The sequence below is a fragment of the Mus pahari genome, chromosome 1 (assembly GCF_900095145.1).
Source record: "Mus pahari chromosome 1, PAHARI_EIJ_v1.1, whole genome shotgun sequence".
Taxonomy (NCBI): domain Eukaryota; kingdom Metazoa; phylum Chordata; class Mammalia; order Rodentia; family Muridae; genus Mus; species Mus pahari.
Genome location: NC_034590.1, coordinates 135908691 through 135925077, shown reverse-complemented (window position 1 = coordinate 135925077; position 16387 = coordinate 135908691). Strand labels below are relative to the sequence as shown.

The following is a 16387-nucleotide window of genomic DNA, read 5'->3' as shown; positions in this document are numbered from 1 at the left end:
TCCCTCTCTCTCTCCCTTCTCCCTCTCTCTCCCCCTCTCCCTCTTCCGCCCCCTCTCTCTTTCTCCCCCCTTCCCTCCCTCTACCTCCCTTTTGGACTTAGGGTATTTGTCAGCCTAGTCCCCATAGAGGTCTTCTTACCTCAGTCACTGAGTGTTGGAATTACAAACTTGAACCAAGTCTGACTGAAGTAGATTTGGCTTTTGAGGCCAGGTCTTGCTGGGTTTCTGTAATAAACAACTACAATTCTTGCTCCAAAAGGACTAAAGGATAGTGTCTTAGGGTTTTACTTCTGTGAACAGATATCATGACCAAGGCAACTCCTATAAGGACAACATTTAACTGGGGCTGGCTTACAGGATCAGAGGTTCAGTCCATTATCATCAAGGTGGGAGCATGGCAGCATCCAGGCAGGCATGGTGCAGGAGTTGAGAGTTTTACATTTTCATCTGGAGGTTGCTAGGGCAAGACTGATTTCCAGGTAGCTAGGAGGAGGGTTCCAAATCCCACTCCCACAGTGACACTTCCTCCAACAAGGCCACACCTACTCCAACAGAGCCACGCCTCCTAATAGTGCCGCTCCCTGGACCAAGGATATTCAAACCACCATAGACAGTTTATTTGGAACCAATATGACCAAGGGCAAGGAACACAGATTTGGTTTGTTCTGAATAATGCATTCCACTGAGACAGAGGTGGGGAGGGAGGGAGAGAGGGAGAGAGAGAGAGAGATCACATGGGTTTTTATAGTCACTAAACAAGAAAGTCATAAAGCAATGTGTTTAGTAAACACCTCTGGGACCAGTGGGTGGGTTCTAGCAGAAGGAAGCCAGAGCTCTGCTAAATGTAACAATAAGTTCGGAAATTTTTCTTCTAGTAGTTACAAAGACATTAGGTCAGACATAGAGGTTGGAAGTAAATGTCTGTTATAATTCTGGCTCTTAACTTGCTACATTCTGTCTCAGCCAGTCCATCTGCAGGATTCTCAGCCCTTATATGTCTTCTTCAGTTTCCTTTCACCTGCCCAGGGCTGGTCTTCAACTCCTGGGCTCAAGTGGTCCTCCTGCCTCAGCCTCCTGAGTAACTGGGACCATAAGGAGCAGCTGATTGTATAATGGTGTTTCCATACCAAGCTTAGAGGAAAATTCTCTTTTTTAGTGAGGAGGGGGAGGGAGTTTCGAACCCTATACAGGGTTTCTCTGTCCCTGGCTGTCCTGGAGCCCACTGTGTAGACTAGGCTGGCCTCGAACTCAGAAATCCGACTGTATTTGCTTCCTATAGTCCTGGCACTAAAGGTATGCGCCACTACACCTGAAAATTAAGTACCACATCACAAGGAAAATTTCTTAGATCAGGATTTTGTATGAGAAAAGATGCACAGAAGAAAGCTCAGATGTGAACCTCTGGAGTGAATGTCCTCTAAGGACGCGTCTGGAGGAAAGAGTGAGTCTGAACTGAGCCCCCTCCCCCTTTTTAAAAACTCCCTGACTTTTCTACTTTGAGTTCAGGCTTTTCCGGCCCCTGAAAGCAGACCACACCCAGAGACATAGGCTGTTTGGGGTATTTCCAGTTATATGTTCTTCTTCTTCTTCTTTTTTTTTTTTTTTTTTTTTTTGGTTTTTCGAGACAGGGTTTCTCTGTGTAGCCCTGGCTGTCCTGGAGCTCACTCTGTAGACCAGGCTGGCCTCGAACTCAGAAATCCGCCTGCCTCTGCCTCCCGAGTGCTGGGATTAAAGGTGTGCGCCACCGTGTCCAGCTCAGTTTATGTTCTGAAAGCAAAGGCATGGTTAAAGTACCCACCGGGGAAGGATGCCTACTCTTCCTCAGAGGAATAGTTCAAAAGAGCACCAGGCTCAGGTCATGACATACGTCCCGGCTTGGCCTGGCACTCACCGGATGGACTGCGCAGGCCTAGAACTTTCAGGGGCTCCGCTGTCTCTGCCTCCCAGCTGTTGGAGATATACATACAGCCATGCTCCTGGGTCTGTTGGCTGATGTGTGGATTTTGTATATTCCGTTTTTTTTTTTTTTTAATTTATTTTTATTTATGTGTATGTTGGTATCCATGTGCGTGTACATGCTGCATCTGCGCAGTTGCCCTTGGATGCCCGAGGAGATGCATTGGGGCCACAGGTATACATGGATGCAGAGAACCAAATTCATGTCCTCTAGAAGAGCAGAAAAGACTCATAATTGCCGAACCATCCTCTCTCCAGCCTCCACATTCAGGTTTAATCTTCTGGAGAGAGAACTTGAACATCTTGATCTTAAAGTTTTTTGGGGATGAGATAATATTTTAAATTTTAAATAGCTATTGACTAATACCTGTAATTCCAGCACTTATGAAGCTAAGGCAGGAGGATTATCTGGATTTGGAAGCTAGCCTGGGCTACATACTGAATTCTAGGTCAGCCTCGGCTACATAGCATGACCCTATTTCAACAAACAAATGAACATACAAACTAAAACTTAAAAACAAAACCAAGACCACAAATGTAATGTAATGTAATGTAACGAATTCACAAATAAAAACATCACACAACTAAATAAAGGTGGCCACTCAAACACACACTCGTTAGTCCCAAACTCAAGCTCAGTGAACTTCTATGCAGTTGCAACAGCCAGTCTGAAGCATTGGAGCTTCAAGTAAGGTTTTTGTTTGCTTGCTTTAGGTTACTTTAAAGCACAAGTTGTATGTGTAAAGAATTTCTAGAACTCAAAGTCAGACACCTTTAATCCCAGCACTGGGAACCCACAGTTATCTATGAGGCTAGTCTGGTCTACAGAGCCTAGGATAGTCGGGGTTATACAGAACAACCCCCCCCCACACACACTCACTTTTTCTCTCTCTCTCTCTCAAAAAAAAAGAATTTCTATAGCTCTAAGGAAATAGGAAATTAGATTCATGAATACATATTTCTAAAGAACCTTCAGAATGCTAAAGAACATATCACATATAGAAGAGATATTTGTCCAGATTAAATTTTTCTATATTACTGTCTGTATTGCAAAGGGATTCACACAAAGATGATAGTATAAGAAATGAATAAATACATCAAAAAGCCGAATAATCTAATTTGTAAGAGCAAAGTCAATTCCTTACTGTATTTTCTAATGTGTAATAATTTTCCTAAGGAAAGATCTAAATTTAATTTTGTGTGAGGTCATTGTAGATAAGAATCATTTTGTAAGAGCTCTGGGTTAAATGTTGTGATTTAAAAAAAAAAAAAAAAAATCCAGGGCTGGAGAGATGGCTCAGGGGATAAGAGCACCCGACTGCTCTTCCGAAGGTGCGGAGTTCAAATCCCAGCAACCACATGGTGGCTCACAACCATCCTTAATGAGATCTGACTCCCTCTTCTGGAGTGTCTGAAGACAGCTACAGTGTACTTACATATAATTAATAAATAAAATCTTAAAAAAAAAAAAATCCAGTAGCAAATGACACTTGACAACATGCCTTGTATAAGCCATTTTGGCAATTCACCATAGTAAAACAGCTTCCATGGGTAACAAGTTCAACTTGATTCCCCCCCCCCCTCACCCCCCAGTGGTTAGGTTAGCTCAGACCTCTTATTTGGGAGGGTTACATAGTAATTTTTAATCACACTCATTAGAAACATAATTTGTTAGAACAAAGTCTGTTGCAGAAGTGTAATTACATCTTCCTGTGTGGCTAAATGAGGGCAGAATGGAACTTTTTCCAGGGGTGGCAGATGTAGCTTGCCAAATTCAAGTTCACCCCATAAAAGAGTTCTTGTGACTAACTGGTGCTACTTGTTTGCAAAACAGACAGTGGGAGTAAAACTCAGGAAAGAATGCTATGGAAATCAACTATTTCAATACCAAATGGGTTGTCTCTTTGTTTTTCCGCTCTGTTTTCTGTGTTGTGGTCAGATGATTCCAATTGCTTACTTAACTGGACAGAGTGAAGTGAGTGCTTGGTCTTTTATAGTTGTTAGGAGTCATATCTTGTATGTCCTCGATCTTCTCATCGTTAAAAATGGGAAAAATGGGATTAGAGAGATGGCTCAGCGGTTAAGAGCACAGACTACTCTTCCAGACTCTTCCTTTTTTTTTAAAAAAAAAAAAAGGAGAAAAATGGATCAGGCATGGCAACCTGTATCTTTAATCCCAACACTTGGGAGGCAGAGGCATGCAGTTCTCTGTGAGTTCGAGGCCATCCTGGTCTTTAAGTTCCAGAACAGCCAAAAGTATATAGTGAGACCCTGTGGGGGGGGGGGTGGGGAGAGAGAGAGGAATATATATATATATATTCACACTGCTGCCCCCTTCACACTGTTGCTCCCCAACAAAGGTCCTCCTACCTTAACTTCTTTTTCTCTGTACCCCGAGGGTCACGTGAGCACTACTCTTGGAATGGTGACTGATACTCTTGACTTACCTGGTAATTGCAGCCGTGCTGAGACAGGAGTGCAAAGGTCATGTCATGCCTAGAGGACACAGCACTTCCCCACGTCCCTCCCATCCTCTGACTCTTACAGTCTTTCCACATCCTATTCAGCGCTCCCTGAGCCTCGGTGGGGGAGGGGTTTGATACAGTTGTCCCATTTAAGGCTGAATACTCAACAATCACTTATTCTCCACACTTTGACCAGGTATAAGTATTTTATTGACCTCTACCCAATGCAAAAATAAGCTTCTCTGGCCAGAGTTGGGACCAGCACTGGTTTACAGGTACAAACATATTGGGTTGAACCCTAGGGCCTATAACTTTTTGAGCCATGAACTTTTGAGTAGGTTTTTAGTACTAGGCATGAATTTATATTGTGGAGCATGCCTCAAATCATTCAGAAAGCAATTGGTTACACCCACATCTTAGGGTTTTACTGCTGTGAACAGACATCATGACCAAGGCAAGTCTTATAAAGGACAACATTTAATTGGGGCTGGCTTACAGGTTCAGAGGTTCAGTCCATCATCATCAAGGTGAGAACATGGCAGCATCCAGGCAGGCATGGTGCAGGAGGAGCTACACCTTCATCTGAGGGCTGCTAGCAGAATACTGACTTCCAGGCAGCCAGGACTAGGGTATTAAAGCCCATGCCCACAGTGACACACCTACTCCAACAAGGCCATACCTCCTAATAGTGCCACTCCCTGGGCCAAGCATATATAAACCATCACACCCCATAACCTTCATGCACACTCTGCCTCCCCAGCAGCCTGCACATCACCCCCAGCACCATGAAAGCTAGCTGACAGAACCAGCTCCAGCTTGATGTCCTGCAACAGAATGTATTGGGTCTTCAGCAAGAGGGTCTGTCCATCTAATGATGGTAGGCAACCAACAGAAATGGCAGTCGCGTATGTTGCTTTGACGGACCTCTGTGGCCTTCCTGATCAATAAAAAGGAGGTATTCTACATCTAACACTGAGCGTTTCATTTCATAGTCCATAAACATTCAAAAAATAAGGAAATAATATGTGGAAATGGAAAATTTCAGTGGTCAGCTTGACTCTGTTAGGCAGACGAATCTTTGGGTGTGTCCGTGATGGTGTTTCCTGAGAGTCAAGAGTCACCCTGAATGTGGCCATCGTTGTAGTCATCATCATTGTCATTGTCGTATGGATTAGGGTCCTTGACTGAAGCAAAATTTAGAATGGGTAAATGCAGCTGAGTACCAGCTTTCCCTCTGTCTGATTCAAGCTGCCACCACGTCCCCTTGTCAAGATGGACCCCAGCCTCTGAACCATGGGCCAAAATTAACCTTTTCTCTTTCAAAGTGGTTCTTGTCAGGTATTTGGTCACACTGTCAGGAAAAAGAAAAAAATACACACGGTTTAATGTTTTCTTATTGATTTCTAAGGAATTTGAGAGACTACTAATTTAAGCCATGGGGGGGGGGTGGCGCACAGAAAAAGAGAGAGAGACAGACAGACAGAGAGAGAGACAAAGTCTAGGAAAAGCTGTTGAACAGATAGAACATTTATAGAAGTAGAGTTCACGAGAGGAAGGGTCGAGGAGGCTGAGACACCTGTGCTGATCGGAACTGCTAGTGGGTGATTCCTCCTGGTTTTATTTTCCCTTTATCAGTAGGTTTCTTAGACAAGGACAACATGGTTCCTATATGTTGCTATAGCATAGTAAATGGGAAAAAGAACACCCCAAATCCTCACAACTTGAAGAAGCTGGTGAGGGAGGAGTGTGTGAACTCTCTCTTTCAGAGTGGCAGGACACAGCTGAAATGGAAGTTCATGAAAGTCGGCTTGCTAGCTTTAACGCGTGTCTAGTGGGGAATCTCCTGGAATGGCCGGTGCCTTACACATAGCTGAATCTAGAAGCCCAAAGGATGCTTCTTTCCATGTTGTTTTTCTCGACGTCCTGTCCTACCATGAGGTAGGGCGTGTGACCGCTAACAGTCTTGTCACCCCCCCGCCAGCTTCCGTTACTGACTCCAATGCAAGTAGGCAGTCCTTTTTTGTTGTTGTTGTTTTAAAGATTTATTTATTTTCTTTTAAGTGTATGAGTGTTTTGATTTTATGTATGTGTGCACCATGCGTACACACATGCCAGGTACTCATGAAAGTTACAAGAAGGCACCACGTCCCCTGAACTGAAATTATGGATGGTCATGAGCCACCATGTGAGTTCTGAGATCCAAGCCCAGGTCCTCTGCAAGAACCACACATGTCCCTAACTACTGAGCCATCTCCTGTCTTGGCATTCTTCTTTTAAAGTCATATTCTTCTCAGAAAAGACTGGTGATCAGGTCATGATCATGATACCGTGAGCCATAATTGGATGATGGCCACTCTACCATGTGAGCAGAGAGTGAGGAATGTCTTACAAAAAGGAGGAGGGACATGGTTTCTAAGTACCTCTAGTCCAGATATTTTCATTTGAACAGGGTTTACCTGTCTTGAGTTTTATGATATTTCAAAATATCCTAAGAAGGAATAGACAAGATGTGGCTGCACAGGCCTGTCATCTCATCACTTAGGAAGCTGAGCTAGGTAGGACTCTCCATGAATCTGAGGCCAGCCTGGGCTACCTAGTTGAGACCCTGTCTCAAAACAAACTAGTAATCATAAAAGAAAGTCTGAAGATTCCATGATGACATCATATTTACAAATTAATATGTTAGGTTTTTTTTTAAAGAAAAAGATAAAAATAGTCATTTAAATAAAAAAAAAAAACCCAAACAAACAGAATTGTTTGCAATTAATTAGACTTTGCTGTTGGCCCAAGCAAGCAGTTCTTAGCAGAGGTGTATTGCTACAAAATGGCAGATGGAATTCCTTCCTCATTTGCCAAAGCACAGCTTTCCCGGAGGGATTTGCAGAAAGAGCAAATCTGTTCCTGATTTTAATACATCCAAAGGCAAGTAGGCTTTTGACCAATTACTACCAGGTCCTGAGATCAGTCACCTCCTACGCCATTAGTACGTGAAGGATTAGTGGCCTCAAAGATTTCCGTGCGGATTAATCGGGGAGTGTACGTTAGATGCTGTGTTTAAAGCCACCCTCATCCCTGCAGATCATTTCTGTTAGTTCTTTCTGCAGACTCTTTAGCTTTACCTAGTACTGACGTTGTGTGATCTGAAAGACCTCTTTCCGTCCTCCCTGGCTTGGCTTTCCCTCACCCCTACCCTCGATGATTGGACAGGTCCAGCCAAGGAGACACAGAGCACAGGAGAGAAGGGGCATTAGCATCGAGTAGAGCAAATGCTGAGTCGATGAGTTGAATAGTGACCAACATTTATGGGACTGTGTACTGAGAGAGAGACAAGATGAGATACAAGAAATACATAGCTATTCTGGAAGCGGCCGTGGGCATCACCCCACTTAACAAAAGAGAGCTTCTACCCGAGAGCCGGAGACATGTAAACCTTTGGCAGCACCCTGGGTAAGCAGAGGAGGCCTGGGCTTCTCTCCTAATGATGGAAACCAGTTTTGGCTGTGTGGGGAGAGAGAGAGAGAGAGAGAGAGAGAGAGAGAGAGAGAGAGAGAGAGAGAGAGAGAGAGAGAGAGAGAGAGAGAGAGAGAGATCTTGTGGAGATGACAGCTTTCCTTCTTCCTTGATGCACATAGTGCTCTCAAACAGATTTCACACTATCTAAAGCAGACAACTGAACACCCGAGAAGATGAAGTAATGGGCGTGGTAGGACCTCTTTTACTACTTAGCCTTTTAATGTCCTAAGTGTGTGTGCCTTGGAGCATCCAGGCCATAGCACACATGGAGAGGTCAGAAGACAACCCTCATGAGTATGTTCTTCCCTACTGTCCTTTCATGGGTGCTGGCATTTGCCAGGCTTGCATAGCAAACACTTTAACCTGCTGAGCCACCTCCCCGTCCCACTTTTGAAACAAATATAAAATAGTCTACATATATAGCAATGCTTATGGATAGAGACAGTGTTCATAGCCAGCCTTTCTCTCTCTCTCTCTCTCTCTCTCTCTCTCTCTCTCTCTTTCTCTCTCTCTCTCTCTCTCTCTCTTTCTTTTCCCTCCTCCCTCCCTCCTTCCCTCCCTCCTTCCCTCCCTCCCTCTCTCCCTCTCTCCCTCCCTCCCCCCCCCTCTTTCTTTCTTTCTTTGTATGGTGCAAATGTTTTTCACTATGGTGTATTGTATGTTGACGGTTGTGGGCTCAGTATTCTAACACTCGGCTAGAAGGAATGGTGAGGGCCATTCCTAGCACTGGTGTGAGTGTGTGTGTGTATAAGCGTATGTGGTGTGTGTGTGTGTGTGTATGTATGCGTATGTGGTGTGTGTGTGTGCACAAGTGTGTGTGTATGGCTATACTGCAGGGATATTTGACCTGAAACTAGTCTCGCTGCTCCCATTCTTTGTCAAGCCCACTGATTTGCCATGCTGGAGAAAGCTGAGTTCTCTTTGCAGGGTCACAGGTCTTAGTGTAAACATTTCTAAGGTCCTTCCTGTTTCTCCGCACGATGAACAGCTGGTGCCTGCAGGTGCCTGCAGGATAGACAGTAATTTTAAGGTCCTGAATTTTATTTTTAAGTTGCGTAAGTTACGCAGCAGCAGCTACCGTCCCACGTGGGTGGGATTTCTCCTTAAAAATTAAAACCACCGGCTTCAATATACATTCATTATGGAAGACATAGAAAATATAGAAGCACGAGTGGATTATTTATAGTTCCATTTCCTGAAGAGAATCTCTAGGGTCATGAAAGTCAGCGCTTTTCAGCATAGGAGGAGGAGAAGAATTTTGCTGTCTACTCCCAGGGGACGTTTTGTACTGTGTTTGGGGGCATTCTTGGCTGTTAGAATTCAAGGTTGGTGCTGGCACCAAGTGGAGAAAGACCAGAGCATGCCTACCTACCTCCTGCCATGCGTAGCACAACTGTGCCACACACTGGGACTCAGCTACAGCTGCTCACGGGACATTTGGTTGGGGTAGAGTTCCTGTCTGTAAAGTAAGGGGAGCTATTTTTTAGACAGGTTTCTCCCCTGCTTCCCTCCCCCCTGCAGTAATTCAGGTCTGCAATCGAATTTGGAGACATGACTATTTATTATTATATCACGCACTGTTTATCTTCCTAAAGTGTGGAGAGGTCATACTGTAATGAAAAACAGATTTTTTTTTTTGTTGCTGTTGTTTCTTTTTTTTTTTTTTTTTTTTTTTTGACCGGCTCCCTCTGTGTAGCCTGACTGTCTAAGAACTAACTATGCAGTTCAGGCTACCCTCAAACTCGCACATGTCTGTCGACCTCAGCCTCCTGAGTACTGGGATATAAGGTGGGTACTGTCACACCTAGCATCTCTCTCTCTCTCTCTCTCTCTCTCTCTCTCTCTCTCTCTCTCTCTCTCTNTCTTTAAAGATTTATTTTTTATGCCAAGTAGTGGTGGCTCACACCTTTAATCCCAGCAGGAGACAGAGGCAGGAGGGTCTCTGTGAGTTTGAGGCCAGCCTGGTTTGCAGAGCTAGTTTCAAGACAGTCAAGACAGTCAGAGCTACGCAAACACACACACACACACACACACACACACACACACACACACACACACACACACACAAAGTGTTTTTAATGAAGTTCTATCAAATTTATTTTCTTTAATTTTTAAAAAGTATTTGTGTGTGTACACACGTGTGTGTGTGTGTGTGTGTGTATGTGTGTGTGTTTTGCCTGTGTGTATTTCTATATATCATAGGCATGCCTGGTACCCATAGAGACCAGAAGATGTTGCATTCCCAGAAGAACTGGAGTGACAGAGAGTTGTGAGCCACATGTAGGTGCTGGGAATTGAACTTGGATCCTCTGGAAGAGCAGCCAGTGAATGCTCTTAGCCACTGAGCCATCGCTTCAGTCCTGAAGTTATTATTTCTCTTTATTTAAAAAAAATTAAAATATAACTACTTCATTCTCCTCTTCCCCTTAACTATATTGTGTCTGTGTGTGTGTGTGTGGGGGGGGGGTATATGCATGTAGTTCCAGGGGCCCTTGGCGGGCAGAGGCATCGTATCCCCCTGGATCTGTAGAATCAGGCAGCTGTGAGCCACCTGACATACATGCTGGGAACAGAACTTGGGTCTTCCGTCTGAAAGAGGAGTACTTGCTCTTAACCATTGAGCCAAACTGATTGTTGAGGGAGCCTCTGAGTGTGGCCACACTGAATGAAGCTTAGACCTTGGTCTAAGAGGAGCAGAACTGTAGAGCTGGTGAGATCTTCTGCTGGGGAGGTCACCGGTTTCCTGTGGCACACAGGTGCCAGGTGATGGGGGCCACTGGAGAGTCAGGCTGGACCCTGAGGACAAGTCTGGGCTTGTGTTAAAACTGAATCGGGGATGCTCGTTCTGAACACAGAGTCAGGGAACTGGAAGCTATGACATGTGGTCTGTATATTTTCCGTTTCTGAATTCTAATTTAGTCTTTACTTGTTAGATTGTGAAATAGCCTCATTAAAGTCATCATTACAGAGGGCTTGGTCCTCAGACACATGCTGCATGTCTTTACTATTTGGCCCAGGATGGCTTGTGATGGTGTTCCCCCTTAAACTGGCAGATTAGTAGTTTGTTTAGAGATTCCCAGCAACTGGGATGAGTACATCTCATAAGGAGAACCATTTTCTATCTTGTGATACAAAACCATTTGTTGCAAACTGGTCCGTCATAAACAAAGTTACCCTCTGGTTTTGCTCTTTGCTTCTGAGCAGGACATTTCTTGCAGGCCTGATGCACTGGCCACATTGTCCTAAGGAGCGACATGCTCCTCCCATGAGTGAGGGCTCATTGCTTTGAATTCACCAAAAGGAGATGTAGTTTTCCTGATTTCCACACAGCTTTGCTGGGACCAGACTTTCATCTCACATGAAGCTTAGTGTCCACCCTTGCTGGGTGTCCTAAGAGGGTTGATTTCTTGTCTGTGTGTTAATTGATTTTGGTTAATTTTTATGTGTATTGGCATTTTGTCTGCATATATATCTGCACCACATGTGTGCCTAGTGTCTTTGGGAGACAGAAGAGGGTGTTGGACAGGATAGGTTAATTCCCTATTACTGACTGGAATTATTGGTGGTTGTGAGCCATCATATGGGTGCTGGGAATTGAACCCAGGATCTTTACAAGAGCAACACATGCTCTTATTCATTGAACCATCTCTCCAGCCCCTAATGTGTTAACTTCATTCTTTCGTTCATCTTTCACAGACTTCAACATCTTTATTTCTTTTTTAAATTAATTAATTAATTAATTTTACTTTTATGTGTATTGGTGTTTTGCCAGCAGGTTTACTTGTGTATGCAGTACCTACAGTGGCAGAAGTACAGTCAGTTGTTAGCTGCTCTGTGGGTGCTGGGAATTGAACCAGTTCCTCTGGGAGAACAACCAGTGTGTGCTTAACCACTGAGCATCTCTCCAGCCCCCAAATGTCTTATTTTGTAGACTTTAGCATCTATGTTACTCGCTCTGCTAAAATGTAGATTCAGGTTGTATCTGCTAGGGAGCCTTACAGTCCTGTCAGCTCCACCATCCCTGTTCTTTGAGACACAGATTTACTGTGTAACCTCAGCTGGGCTTGAACTCTTGGCAGGCAGGCTTCCTTCTTCAACCTGTTGTTCTGCATTTGCATCACACTCAAAGATGGTGCTGAGGGGCAAGGTGCTGATATGGGTTTGGTCCACGGGTCACACCGGAAGCAGCATCCAGAGATGTACTTTCCATTGCACTTGCTGTCTGTCTTGAGACCTTGTACTTTCGGATTATCCAGCTGGCTTTCTATCCTAATTCCTTCTCTCCCAAATGCTGTTCAAGAACTCAGAGGTAGGAAGGTAGATCGTTGGCTGCACAGGTAAAAATTCCCACCAATATTCTTCGTGAACTGGATGTGCTGGTGTGTCGAGGCAAGAGGATCATTTATTCTAAAAAGTTACAAAGAAAGTTTGAGACCAGCCTGGACTACAGGAGATTGTCTCCAAATTAAAGGAAAAAAGAAAAAGAAAAGTAAGTTTAATCCAGGATGTTTAGATGAACAAAGAAGAAAAGTATGTTAAAAAGCAAGATGTTTCACTAGAAGAAACTGCTTAGAACTGATACCTGCAGGAAGAAAAAAAAACAAAAAAACACCTCACATCCAGGCCAAAGGCGTAACCAAGTACATCTTGATTTGCTTGCCGTTTATTTATCTTTGGAAGTAATAATAGAAACGACGAATGGGCTGGGCTCGATCTGCGGCTTGCTTTGTAGGAAGCTCAGATGACCTCGGCTTAGCCTCAGCCTACATTTCCTGCTGATCTTTGGAGGGGGAAATAGGCCTCTTGCCTGAACAAACAAAATCAACCCCGTCCCCTCTGGCCTGGCGGTCTAGGAAGGAGAGCGGTTAATGAAGATAGCCAGCCAGTACCTTTTTGTGCCACAGACAGAAGAATGGGCCGAGAAGCGGCCAGAGAGCACATTCTTTCTCCCAGTGCAGGGTTCCCCGGGACTGCCTCCGCGGATATGGCACAGTCGCCCCATGGCGGTGGGCAGGCGTGTGTAGGGTTAAATGCTTTTGTATTGAGACATACAAAGAACCTGTCTCCTGAGATGCTGGGGGTCAGGAGCATAGATTCAAAGCTAGAAGCCAGTTTTACCGAAGTCATACAAATCTCTTTGTAGTTCCAAGTGTTTTCTCATTGCTCGCTTTAAAGTGCAAAATTTGAGGTACATTTTATCATATTAAAGTTTTCTGATCAGGCCCGGGAGACGCATCTGTAATCCCAGCCCTCTGTGGGAGGGAAGAAGAGGATTGTGACTTTGAGGCCAGGCTAGGCTACACATTGATGACCCCGTGTTAAAGGGGAAAAAGTTTTTTCTACTTCTCAGTTGTTTTCTTACCTGCTGAGTTTCCCCTCCACCCCTCCCTCCATCCCCACGAAGGAAAATTCTCTGAAATTCTTGTACTTTAGGATTACGCTCAGGTGGGTTGGGCCTAGCCCAGCATCTCTCTCATAAATAGATCGATTGTGGTATGTCCTGATGGTGGGATGCTATTTGGCTGTTAGAAGTAATGGGGCATTGAGGGCTGGAGAGGCAGCTCAGTGGTGAAGAATGTACACTGCTTTTGCGGAGGACCGGAGCTCAGTTCCTAGCACCAACACTGGGATTCTTGCAACTTGCTGTAATGCTAGTTCAAGGGGCTCCCACACCCTCTTGTGGCCCCTGTAGGTACTGCATACATGTGGTGCCCAGACAAGCAGAAGCCCATATACATGAAACAAAAATGAATACATTTTTGAAAAAGATTTTAAAAATATCAGATAACTCTCTAGAACTATAAGTGAGATGGGTGATTGCCTGGGCTCAGAGGGCAGGAGAGAATTGTGGGGCTGGGGAACCAATGCTCATGGATGCTGGGTTTCTTTTGGTTGGGGGGCAGGGTTGGAGAGATGGCTCAGTGGTTAAGAGCACTGATTGCTCTTCCAGAGATCCTGAATTCGATTCCCAACAACCAAATGTTGGCTCACAACTATCTGTAATGGGATCCGATGCCCTCTTCTGGTGTGTCTGAAGAGAGTGATAGTGTACTCACATACATAAAGTAAATAAATCTTAAAAAAAGAAATAGATGTTGGGTGTTGTGCGATGGATGATAGTGCCTGCTGTATAAGTCTGTGTCTGTTGCCATCCTGGCTGAGCTATGATATTCAGACGTCAGTGTATTCTCCAGGAGCTCATCAGGCTGAGGGTGAACACTTAGATCTAACCAATCTGTCTTCTCCAGGGCGCGGAGCCTTGCCTTACTCTCTTCTCCCTGTGACTGGGACTGGCACCCAGGCTACAGCTCCAGGCCCAGGTACTCAGGAGGCCACAGACCGGTGTCCACCTACAGCCTGCTCTCCCAGGTACTTGCTGACTTGTCTCTTAGTAACCGAGTCACTGGCTCACACCAAATCTGATCTATTATTTCACATCATAGATAAAGATAAGGTCACTATGTTCCAGGTTGCCAGAATGTTTTGCGTGTTTTCTAAAGAAATCTGATTGTAATCGCTTTTTTGTTTGTTGTTTTTTTTGTTTTGTTTTGTTTTGTTTTATTTTGTTTTCACTCGGTGTCTCTGTTTTTAGTTCTGGCTGTCCTGGAACTTACTGTATAACCAAAATGGCATTGAACTCAGAGATCTGCCTGCCTCTGCCTCCCAAGTGCCAGATCAAAGGTGTGTGCCACCACTGCCCACCTGTACTGCCTGCCTGTTGGTAATATCTTTTTTTTTTTTTTTTTTTTNNTTTTTGAGACAGGGTTTNTNTNTATAGCTCTGGCTGTCCTGGAACTCACTTTGTAGACCAGGCTGGCCTCGAACTCAGAAATCCACCTGCCTCTGCCTCCCAAGTGCTGGGATTAAAGGCGTGTGCCACCACGCCCGGCTCAGGAATATCTTTTTTTTTACAGAGTGAAGAGCTGAAGTCCTATTTGTGCTGTAGACATAGTTCGGGCCCTAGGCTCAATCTCCATTTTTTCATACAAAATGAAGGAGGAGGAAGGGTGGCTTAGCCTGTTGCAGCCTGCCAAGGTTGGGTGATGTATCTTCTTGGCTGAGGCACGTTGTGTAGGTAGAGATCTTATGATTCTTGATAACCCCATAGCCTGGTGTCTGGAGTTGGAGATCATTTTGGTAGGTCACATTTAGCTCGTCCTCATTGAGATGGAAAAATCATTGTTATATGAGCGGTACTTGGGAGTAAATTAAAAAAAGAATACATTGGCTTCTAAAGACAGAATTCATATTCGATTTTAGTGAGTACTAAGTGTATTACCTATTTCCTGACTCACTCTTAAGGATGAATTATACAAGATTTACAAGGTATTAGGTATTATTTCGACAGATGTTTGGGCGTATTTATTCTTAGTTACGGTTTAGCCCTGACGTGGCCTGTCTGTGGCTAGCCCAAATGGGGTTGGATTTTTGTTCATGTACTTAGTAGTTCATAATTCCATCTGCGTTAGCGGGCATCTCCTGCCTGGGTGGGGGAACTGGAGTCTAGTAGTGTGTGAACTGCATACTCTTGATTGACAAGTAGCTAGCTGCTCAGGGCCCAGGCTGTATCATGTGGTCTTAGATACAGGCCTAATGCTTGTGATCCTCAGATTCAGGGCAAAGTCAGCCTGGAGCTTAATCATCAGCAGGGAGAGATGGGGATGGACACAGGACAAGGTACAGTCACAAGGACTTGTCCCCACCATCAAGTTCCCACAGCCAGGGCCTATACCTCCTAAAGCACTGGTTCTCAAACTGTGGGTCACGACTCCTTTTACAGGGGTCACATATCAGATATCCTGCATATCAGATATTAACACCACAATTCAAAACAGAAATAAGGTTACAGCTACGAAGTAGCAATGAAATAATTTTATGGTTGGGGGGTTCACCACAACATGAAGAACTGTGTTAAAGGGTCGAGGCATTAGGGAGGTTGAGAGCCATTGTATTAAAGCTTCTAGTGTCTCTCACATCTAGAGACCTTCTCTTTCATGCATGGAACTGTGGTAGACATTTCATATTTAGTTCCAGCAAGCACACTTGATGGGAGTAGGTCTCCATTGAGTCCCCAGGGGTATGAGTGCGGTTTGTTTGTTGCAATGTCCTGCATGGCGTTCTGAAAGGTCTCGAATTTGCTTATCCAGACTGTAGAAGTGCTGTCTCTGAAATGAGAGTTGAGAGTTCTATATGGGATCTGCTAATTTAGTCAAATCAACTGGAAGGACAATGTAGGCAATGGCAGAGTGTGTCTCGGTCCTTCCAAGGTGCTGTAACAAAACTTAAGCTGTAGCCGGGCGGTGGTGGTGCACGCCCCAGCACTGGGGAGGCAGAGGCAGGCGGATTTCTGAGGTCGAGGCTAGCCTGGTCTACAGAGTGAGTTCCAGGACAGCCAGGGCTATACAGAGAAACCCTGTCTCGAAAAACCAAAAAAACAAAAAAAAAACAAAAAA

The 16387-nt window shown here is 44.6% G+C and overlaps 1 protein-coding gene across 3 annotated transcripts in view; it reads left to right on the top strand.

Moving 5' to 3' along the window:
- The window catches only part of Tjp2 (tight junction protein 2), a 127302-nt gene that overhangs the window by 17087 nt on the left and 93828 nt on the right, over positions 1 to 16387 (top strand). For 2 of the 3 annotated variants that reach the window (XM_029538183.1, XM_029538196.1), the window contains exon 2: positions 14183 to 14303. The gene's annotated coding sequence lies outside the window, so the exon portion shown is untranslated. Of the gene's footprint in view, positions 1 to 14160; positions 14304 to 16387 lie in introns of those variants that run through there. The other variant, XM_029538182.1, reaches the window with a different exon arrangement.